Source organism: Asterias rubens, chromosome 3 (genome assembly GCF_902459465.1).
Source record: "Asterias rubens chromosome 3, eAstRub1.3, whole genome shotgun sequence".
NCBI lineage: Eukaryota > Metazoa > Echinodermata > Asteroidea > Forcipulatida > Asteriidae > Asterias > Asterias rubens.
The window spans coordinates 12,529,174-12,540,333 of record NC_047064.1 but is presented as its reverse complement, the minus strand read 5'-3'; the positions used below and the strand labels follow the sequence as shown (position 1 = coordinate 12,540,333).

At 40.3% G+C, this 11,160-nt stretch overlaps 1 long non-coding RNA gene across 1 annotated transcript; it reads right to left on the bottom strand.

The window, feature by feature from the left end:
* Positions 1-1,594: 1,594 nt before the first annotated feature.
* On the bottom strand, positions 1,595-4,854 carry LOC117288264. Its single transcript, XR_004518866.1, has 3 exons — positions 4,598-4,854; positions 3,742-3,834; positions 1,595-2,891 (listed from the first exon to the last, which is right to left on the bottom strand). It is a non-coding gene; the product is annotated as an uncharacterized LOC117288264 (long non-coding RNA).
* Positions 4,855-11,160: the final 6,306 nt, after the last annotated feature.

The following is an 11,160-nucleotide window of genomic DNA, read 5'->3' as shown; positions in this document are numbered from 1 at the left end:
CCTGAAAATTTTAAATTCATCAGAAATATCACTAGCAGTCCAATTCACTTCTGGAAATTTAGCCATGGTAAACTTCAACAAAATGCAGTACAATTTGAAACAAAATATCAATAAAGATAATTATGTTATATCATATGCAGTATTAATTGTGATAATACGTGACTTAGTTTTAAATTATCATACAATTAGACAATGCAATATATGTATTGTTAAGTAGAGTTCAATACCTTTACAGTTCTGAGATCAGATTGTTGAGTTATAATGTTCTCAGCTTTTCCGTTCGGTTCGCGTGCGTCCAATGTGGGCGGTTATGTGTTCAAATAACACAATCAAAGTTTATTGTTTGATGCACAGTTCCGGCTGTCACCGCGCATTAATTCTTGACGAGTGATGCGTCGTTGCTTTCCGAATTTCCAGGTCAGTCCACTGACTTTTAGGTTTTGGCGCTCTGTCCCAGGGCGCAGTGATACGGTCAAAGGTCAACTCGGAGAAAAACGTACGTGGATCATAGAGCTATATAAAAGAACTAGAGGGCGCACTGGCCATTGGCATCAACGCTACCGCTGTGCGCACACGGAGCACCGTCGGGCATGGTGAGACCGGGCAAACAGCGCGGAAAGTACCCGGATGTTATAACGCTAGGTATACACAAAACGTAAACAAAACAAATTGACGGGCGAAGTTCCCGATCTGTGCGATTGATTCTGAACGGAAAATTTATAGTTTTTGACCAGGCTTTTACTGAAAGGATATTTACAATACCTTTGTGAAGAGAAATAGATAATCCACAGAACAGATTGAAGAGGTTGATCAGGGAAAGTCCAGTTACTGGCCGTAAAACAAGATGTTTTTTGTAAGTTGATGTCTCTAACCGCTCGGTAAACAGTATTCCATGGTCACGGTGATGCAGGACAGTTCTTCTGAACAGCGGCAAGCCACTGATTTTCTTGACAAGTTGTGTGCCGTGATCGTCTGCCTCTGTCAGGTCTTGGAAATGCTCTTCTAGATCGTCGAAAACCGAGCCGCAAACTCTTGTTTAGGTCATGCTGGGCGGACTTTATGAGGGCTGGGGACGTTCTTCCCGGATAAGTAGTAGTCAGTGTGCAAATAAAAACAACAAAATACATTGTTTCGGCGTTTAGCCTTTGTAGTGTCGTACCCAAAACTTGGAATTTTTAGGATCCAACTTGCAAGTTACAAACAGGGTCACAAGAGAGGGCTTAAGGATACGAAATCTAGGACTGAATACATCCAATAACATTTGCTCTACCAAAATCCAAATGAACTTTGGCGACGAAAAGAATTTGGTTGTAGGGTTAGAAGAAAAAACTACATTTACGGGAATGTGATAACCACAACTACATGTATACTTTTTGTTTAGGCCTACATGTAAAAGTCAAATTTTGTGAACTTTCTTGAAGAGACTTTAAATCTTACCCACCCGGTGGTAAACATGTACATGTACATCCTTTGGGCTTATCAATTAGCACCCTGACATCCCGTTGAAGGGACTCGATATTGCAAGAAAACGAAAGCATAACACAACAAACGCTATGGAATTCATATTTCCAATTATTTAATTAGGTTAAATAACAAACCTTATTCAAACATAAACAAAATGTTATATGAAAGTTAATTAAAATAAAACTTGGTAAATCCAACAGAAAAAAACCTGTTCTTATATGTAAATCAACAACATGCAACACAAACTTTCCACTTGTTCAAATCTGAAGACTGGTCCCTGCATTCAACTAAAAATTTGAAATAATTCAATGTGTTCGCAGATAATATATTGTACAGATGTACATCAACCATTGAAAGCCTGGACCCAAAGAAAAAAAAGAGTATTCCTGCCCCCCCCAAAAAAAATTTTTTTTTAATTATGATAATAATGACAAACTACACACAATGTCATTTGTGCACAAATAGAGAATTTACACGAACTTGCCATGTACACACTGTATCTAACATTCCACCAAGTTTCAAATTAATCGCATAATTTCTTCGGGAGATATACGATTTCAAAAAATGCACCTTTAATGCCACGTCTCGTGACCTCTGGTACCGACATCACGTGACCTCTGGTGACGTCATCGATCTGAAACTTCACACATAATGACGGCTGCCAGCAATCAACATGTGTACATTTTGAGGCGATTACACAAAACTTCGCCACTGAGTTTTCAACCTGTCGCTAGAGTTGCACTTTGTGACGTCATTGATATTTGTTTTTAACTGCTCACATTTGCCAGGCACTAACATCGTTGAAAGCCACTTCATAACTTTTGCCACTTTTAGATGAGAGGTCACGCACACGAAATAAAATGAAGACCTAATTTATCCCTACCCAATCCTGCAAACAAAAACCTACGGTCTCTTGTGGCTGATTTGTTACAGATTTTCAAATATTTAAAATAAAACACCTTTAAGATGATGTCACACGACAGGTGATGATGTCATAATGACAGTCTTGTGGGAGATGTAAATACTGTCTAACAAAATCATACCCTGGGCACTATAGACATGTAGTGTGACGCGAACTGCTTGATTTCCTCAGAGAACATGTGACCATGTTTGTCTTTCTCCATTTACTTCAGCTCATTTTCAATCAGCGTAAATGTATTCAGTACGAAGTTCAGCTTCAACAGCTCCAACTGTCCCTGGTTTATCATGTTTTGATCTTTGCATACATGTGCTCTTCTGCAACATTAACAGTTTTTAATGGAGGAGATTGTGAGCCAGGATCCGCTGTCATCATTTTTCTTCTAGGTGGAGGCCTCTTACTCGCTTGCTTCTGTTGTTTATGTGGTGGGTAAGCTGGAAAGATGGAGGGTACAGCAGACTCCTGATTCTATGTTGAATATTTTCTCGGTCATCTCTGGGATGATTACCTGTAAATGGTTGTTTATAACATATTTTATAGGTTTTGAAATAATATAGCAAATTCTTGCTTTCAATTGATTTATTTTTGTAAATCACAGTAGGAATGGCCAACAACACTTCTGTAGGGTCATTCCGTGTCAATTCAACCTTTGTAACATGACCATCAAATCACGCTTTTTAACCTGATCAACATTCTGATGTGGTTCTTGGACTCCCTAAAGAAACTCCAAGAACTTTTGACTAACCAGCATGACCTGCCGCATTCGAACATCCATATCTCCGAAAGCGAATCAGAAATACACTTAAAGACACTGGACACTATAAAGACTAGTCTTCACACTTGGTGTATCTCAACGTATGCATAAAATAACAAACCTGTGAAAATTTGAGCTCAATCGGTCGTCGAAGTTGCGAGATATTAATGAAAAGAAAAAAACACCCTTGTCGCACCCTGGTCACACGAAGTTGTGTGCTTTCATATGCTTGATTTCTTGACCTCAAATTCAAAATCTGAGGTCTCAAAATCAAATTCGTGGAATTGGTGGAAAATTACTTCTGTCTCGCAAACTACGTCCCTTCAGGGGATCTGTTTCTCACAGTGTTTTATACTATCAACTCTCCCCATTACTCGTAATCAAGAAAAGTTTTATGCTAATATATAATTTGAGTAATATTACCTATAGTGTACACTGCTTTTAAAGCTCTTGAAATAGCCTTCATTTGTTAAAACAAAACCACAATTGTAACATGTGTTCTTTTTCGTTGTAATATTTTAGTCTCGGGATAGTCAGATTCCAAAGCATGTTAAGTTGACACGGAATGACCCTGTAAATTAAATAAGTACAAGTAAATACAAACCTCTCATGTAGTCATCCTTCTTGAAGTGCTCGCTGCACAACCTGATTGCCGTCACCCACTTTAGTGAGTATAGCCTGCTTTCCAAGAGGAAATCTGAATTAAAAAGAAAATCCCACAATAAATTAACCATGTTTTAATGAAGGCATCTTATAATCCTGGGATAGATTGCATCTTACTGCAGGCATGAATTCCATAAACCCCTTTTGTGATTGGACATACAAATTTTGTGCTAAAAAACTAGTTGTCATTGATGAAATGGAATAATTTAAGTCAGATCCTGAGATTGCAGATAGGTTTTTGGTCTAGAAAACGCTATTCAATTAAATTTGACAAAATCCTTTTTCAACAGTAACAGTACACTCGGGAGAGCTTTCTTGTTTTATTTTATTTGTATGATGAGTATATGAACTCGGATAAATAAAAACGACCAACCAAGGCAGGATTTGTCAACATAATTTGTCTATAGTCCTCCCCATATGCATGCATGGCCATGATTTCTGTGCTAAGGATCTACATGTTTATCTGTTTCTGTACAACATTGTTCAGCACTTCAGAATTGATTTGAATAGAACTTGCCACTGCTTGCCATCAACAATTAAACTTAGCCCAAAACGTTAAAAATGTACCACATAGTTTATAACTCTAGTGAAAATATGTCATGTTTAACAATGGAGGAAGGACCCATCATCCGTGAACTTAACAAGAAAGTTACATAGTCATGATATTGACAGGCCTAGTAAGTAGTAGTACATTTTCATTACGGCAATTCTGTCCAGTTTTCGGACACGGGGAAAAAAACGTTCATATTTTATTCTTATAATATTAATTAGTGTGAAAAGTACCTTGAAATACTCACTTATTAAATGAGACAACACCTCCCATGACTCGACGGTTGGTGCAGTCATAAGCTGCACAACTTTCAGGCATTTTACTAACGATTTGTTAGACTGTGCGGGAAAAATTAGTGGCTTTCCTACGTTCAATCAATGGTTTCATGCACAACAGATACGGGCAAAACACACGTGATTGAATTTTATGCCCGGTTTGCATTGTGGGATATATATGGATCAAATTTGGATACCAGCAAGACCACAATGCACCTAATTCCAAGCTTTACGCGCGCGCCCCGGTATGAGACCTTTTCGCAAATACTGGGGCGCGCGCGTAAAGCTTGGAATTAGGTGCATTGTGGTCTTGCTGGTATCAAAATTGATCCATATCTATCCCACAATGCACCTCATTTAACAGTCTGCGCTTGCGCATTGGTATTTGCGATAAGGTCTATACAGCCGAGTGCGCCCTCTAGGTCTTATTATTATAGCTCTATGACGTGATGTAGTGGACGTTGCCTGTACGGAACTATATTTATGCAAAAAATAGTTAATGGCCTGACGTTTCGACCCTAGCAGAGTCTTTCTCGAAGGCTCTGCTAGGGTCGAAACGTCAGGCCATTAACTATTTTTTGCATTTATACTCTCGGTCCATTTGGTTGGTAAGTTGTTTGCAACAGCTAATTCTATTTTCTGAACTATATTTATAGTACACAGTCATTAGATGAAAAGTAGTGCGGACAGAATTATATAAACCGTTCGGCAGCTACACAAAATACTAATTTAAATCGTGAAATGATAAATTTTTTTTGTCACAAAATGCGTAGCATAAAAATTGTCAAATTTCTCTGTACCGTTACTATCCGCACTGTATACTATTTTGTTTCACTTTCCGAGGTTGGATGGCAAATTGACGAACTCTGTAGTCTGTGGTCCCGGCGTTGTCTCCGGACGGCTGTCGATCGGTCAGATGGTCGGGGCCGGCTAGGGGGTAGGCTCGAAGAATCACCGTTGCTCACAAGGGGGGAAATCTCAGTCCTTGTCAGCAATGTTGGGGGCTGTCGGGCTCTGGGAGGATGGACTAAAGTTGGTCGATCTCACTCAATATTATGAGGCACTTTATCGGCAGTCCACACGTTGATTTCTTTGGTGTGTGGTTTTTGAAGATTTCGGACTGATGATGTCGCAGAAAACTTTTGGTTTTAATGTCCGAGGTTGCAAAGGCAATACTGTTCGCAATTCGATACGTGGGGGTTATTAGGCTCACCGGCTCCACGGTTTAGACGTACATGTACATGTACGCGCACTCACGGCGAATAGCACTGAAGCAGGCGCTGTTTAGCACACTGTGTTGATATCTTGTGTGAGTGCACTGAACAGTTTGTACGTTGCTTACGGTATGCGTTGGGCTATGGCTAGCCGTGTCGTGGGCTTTGTGTGTGACTGAGCCTCAGTAATGCAATGTTATTTATCACATTCGAAGAATTCTAGGCGTTGTTTCCATGAATGTTGTATCCAGTTCGTTTCTACACCGCTGCCACCATGAAGTATAGGTATGGACTCAAAGAGAGATGTAGACAATGAATATTGTTGATTCTTCTGGCAACACGAAGGCTGCTTTTAATATTATCACATCAGCCCAAAAGCAAGAGTGGAGGTTAAAACAACATATACCTCCGCCCATAACATAGACCCAATACATATTACAACAACCCTGGTTAAGATTTATAATGCCAATGATATTGAGAAAGATACATTTAACTATCTCCTCCCACATCACCCCCGTACAGCAAGGTTTTACCTTCTACCTAAGATACACAAGCCCAATAACCCGGGCAGACCTATTGTATCTGGGAATGGTCGCCCCATAGAGCGCATTTCTGAGTTTGTCGATAGCTTCCTCAAACCCTTAGTCTGCCGTATTCCTTCCTTCATCAAGGATACCAAAGACTTTCTCCACAAACTAGATGAGGTCAAGCACCAAATACCTGACTCTGCTATTTTGGTTACTTTTGATGTTTCATCACTGTATACTAACATACCCCATCATGAAGGCATGAGTGCATGTGTCTCTGCCCTCAATGCTAGTAATCAGTCCCGCCCCTCAGTGAGTCATATTAAGGAACTCATGAGCCACATTCTAATGAAGAATAATTTCACGCTTTCTGACAGGCATTTTCTACAGGTACAGGGTACTGCCATGGGTACCAAAATGGCACCCTCGTATGCTAACCTATTCATGTCTCAGTTGGAGGACAGACTCCTGTCATCCGCTAGTCTAGGTTCCTAGACCATTAGTGTTGCGTGGTCACACACAACCAACGTTCCGATTATGCACGGCAAAAACTGTACACGCTTGTAATGAACGAACGCTAGCGGGCGCTCTGTTTCTCTGATTTCCGGATCTCCCCAGCACAGGAAATCAGAGAAACAGAGCGCCCGCTAGCGTTCGTTCATTACAAGCGTGTACAGTTTTTGCCGTGCATAATCGGAACGTTGGTTGTGTGTGACCACGCAACACCAATGGTCTAGGAACCTAGACTAGTCATCCGCCCCCAACCGACCACTAGTTTGGTGGAGATTTATTGATGATTTTCTCCATCTGGTGTGGTGACCAAGACAGCTTGGATGAGTTTATTGACCATATCAACTCATTTCACCCCACCATAAAGTTCACTACCGAACAATCTCTCTCACCAGTGTGAACTTTCTAGATGTGACAATAACCAAGTCTCCTAATGGCCTTGCACAGATGTTTACAGTAAACCCACCGACACCCACCAGTACCTTCTCTCCAATAGCTGTCACCCTAGTCACTGTAAGAAGGCAATTGCTTACAGTCAGGCCTTACGTATCAGGCGTATCTGTTCCACAGATACCCTGTACAAGAGGCGCTCATCAGAGCTAAGGAAACACCTTGTATCTAGGGGACACAGCGAACGTAGGGTCCAACTTGCTATCAACAGGGCTCTCAACGTACCTCGTCATACTCTGTTGACTAACACGGGAGCTAATAAAGCTCCTACCAATAGAGTTGCTTTGGTCACCACCTTCCACCCCAAACTACCCAAACTTCCCTCAATTCTCAATAATAACATGCCTATACTTCACTCCTCCAGCAGGTTACACTCAGCAATCACTGAGGTTCCCATGGTTGCATTCCGCCGCCCTAAGAACTTGGTGACATACTAGTCAGGGCCAAACTTCCCCCAGGTACAGTCCAAATACAACCCCCGACAGATATACTGGGCTGTCACAAATGTACCCGTTCCAAATGCAAAACGTGTCTGCACATTAAGCCCTCACTTAAGGTGAAGAGTCATACCACTGGCTCTTCATACAACATCAAGACCGACTCTGAATGCAGCACGTCTAATGTAGTCTATGTCATATCATGTAAGAGATGTGGGCTACAATATGTGGGAGAGACTAAGACCAAACTTAGTCTTCGCTTTGCGAATCATGTCTCTTCCATAAAGACTAAGAAACCGTACCCAGTCTCTATCCACTTCAACAGCCCCAATCATAGTGTCATTGATGTTGAACTTCTGGTGATTGAAGCTTGCAATGGTGATGACACACACCGCAAGAATAGAGAATCACACTGGATTCACCAACTCAAGACAGTCAAACCCTTTGGACTTAACATAAACACTGGTGTTAAATAACTTCTCATTACCCTCCACTTCACTTCTGCCTAAGAACTTATATGTTGTATATATTCTGTACATTAGTATAAATTAACCTAGTTTAAAGTTGTTTTTATAAATTCATCACTGTAACTATCTGATGTAAGTAACCCCCCCCCCCTTTTTCCCACAGGTCCCTCATACCTATTTTTGAAATCATCATACCTTTGATCTTGCTATTCTTATTAATTGACCATTGTTAGTTGCATCATGATGCAACTTGCTCTCTAATCCTACCCTTTCATGTCTCCCTGCATTGTTGTCGAACAATACATTTACCACTTTTATGGTCCAGTAACCCTTCCTTTCATTCTAAACATCCTTTGTCCTCGCCACTTCACTCCTATTGGTTCATAGCCACCAATATTGTTTCTGAAATAGAAACTTTGATTGGCTGTTATTTTCCCGCTTCTTTCTGGATCCTTTCCTTAATCCCTTTCCCCCTCCCTTTTTCTATAAATGGATATGTATTTGTTTGTACTTGTTTTATGCCTCTGAAGAAGGTCCGGATTGGATCGAAAGCTTAGGCCATCTACCCTATTCATTATAGGAGCAAACCCATATATAAAGGAGCAAACCCGTATATATAGGAGCAAAACCATATTATAAGAGCAAACCAATATATTTAAGAGCAAAATTATAAATATTGTAACGAGTTTTCGCGGTCTAAAGGACTTGTTGGTTTTTACTTGGGACGAGAATTAAACATTAACACACAGACAGGAACGGCACATGAGACAGGCAAACGAATAAATAATAATTGTGACACGGGAAACTGTTGAATTCTATTGATTCGGCTCTGATTCTCTGGTTCTCTTCTCAGTCATCATAATAAATCAACTTCATGTACTGACATAATAAATCTGCTACTTAATTTGTGGGGAGTAACTTCTCAAAACGTCTGACTTCTATCAGATCCAAAACAGCACTGACTTCAACATCCAGAACACGTGGGAATCCAAGCACACAATCCCAAGATTTGGCGCGCAACTTGCCTGGATTCCCAGGTACTCCGGATGTCTGCGGTCAGCGCTGCTCGTGACTCGCCCGAACTTTGGGTGACCTCCAGTCACCTTACTCAACGCTACACGAGCACGCCACCATGTGGCCATGCTCGTTACAATATATAATGATCAAAACAAATATATAGAAGACCACCGAAAATATATAAAGGATCAACGTCAAATATATATAAAGGACCAAAAACCTCAAATATAAATAGACCTTTTCGCAAATACCGGGGCGCGCGCGTAAAGCTAGGAATTAGGTGCATTGTGGTCTTGCTGGTATCCAAATTTGATCCATATATATCCCACAATGCACCTCATTCAACAGTCTGCGCGTGCGCATTGAAATTTGCGATAAGGTCTATGACAAACACAAATGTATTTAACAGCGCCCTCTATATTGGACGTAGTTTCATATATGAGACATATGTGCACCCATATAAGATATAAAAGTCTCATAGGACGTCAAATCACCGAGCCGTAAATTCAGCCTTTGTCTGGCACTTGGTAATCATTGCGCACGTTTCGCTGGGAATGGGAAAGGGAGAGGGGGACCAACACGTCGCGACGGCGTGACTTTAATTGTAATTAATTTGTTTAATATAATTGAATGAGATTTTTGATTTATTTTGCACGGCATACTAGCTTCTGAATACTCAATAAAATACCATCCTGGCCATCACATTAGGGTTTTTATAATTTCCTGTGCCCTTACTGTTTTTCTTGCTTTACTTTTGTACATGTACTTATATTATCTATTTGACATACTATCTGCTTGTATTTGTAATTGTTTAATGGCCAAATAAAGAATAAGAATAAGAATAAGAACCAATGAAAACATATGACGTCGCTCCAATGTCGTCCATACATTAGCAAAGTAAATGGCGGACTATCTCTCGTCTTCAAGTTCCTTTTAAAGTGCTGCTTCAGAAAATTTGAAGATTACCGCACAGCGGCGTAAACCAAAACTTTTAATATTTCGAACACACGGTGTAAAACGGTTGGATAGTTGATTTATAGTTTTTGATTGTGAACAATTTTCCTGTTATCCTAATTTGTTTTTACACTATAGTATCCTGGAGATAGTATTGAAGAGAGGAATCGCTGTCGGTGTACGTGAAGCATGCACACTGCTGATCAGATCGGATCGGCTGCCCATTTCCAGCTAGCCCGAGGAGTGCTAGCGTCGGCCAGTCACGCCGTCGCGACGTGTCGGTCCCCCTCTCCCTTTCCCATTCCCAGCGAAACGTGCGCAATGATTACCAAGTGTCAGACAAAGGCTGAATTTACGGCGCGATGATTTTCGTTCCCGATTTTAACCTTTGACGGCTGTTGACGTCCTTTATATTAGTCTTTATGTCTTATAATGGGTGCACATGTCTTATTTGTGTTTGTCATTTATATTTGAGGTTTTTGGTCCTTTATATATTGCCGTTGATCCTTTATATATTTTCGGTGGTCTTCTATATATTTGTTTTGATCATTATATATTTATTATTTTGCTCTTAAATATATTGGTTTGCTCTTATCATAGAGTAAGGACAGAGATGGTTTTGCTCCTGTATATACGGGTTTGCTCCTTTATATATGGGGTTGCTCCTATATATTTATTATGGGTTTGCTCTTCTATATATGGGTTTGCTCTTATATATATGGGTTTGCTCCTATATATATATGGTTTTGCTCCAATATATATGGTTTTGCTCTTATTATATGGGTTTGCTCTTATACATATAGTTTTGTTCTTATATATTATGGGTTTGCTCATTTAGTCATAAACGGCCCCTCATACAAAACACACGTCCGCACGTTGTGTGCGTGTGTGCGTGGTAGTATGTATACAGTACATGCATACGGTATAATACTTGCTTGGTAATGTTGGTGTAGAATTTG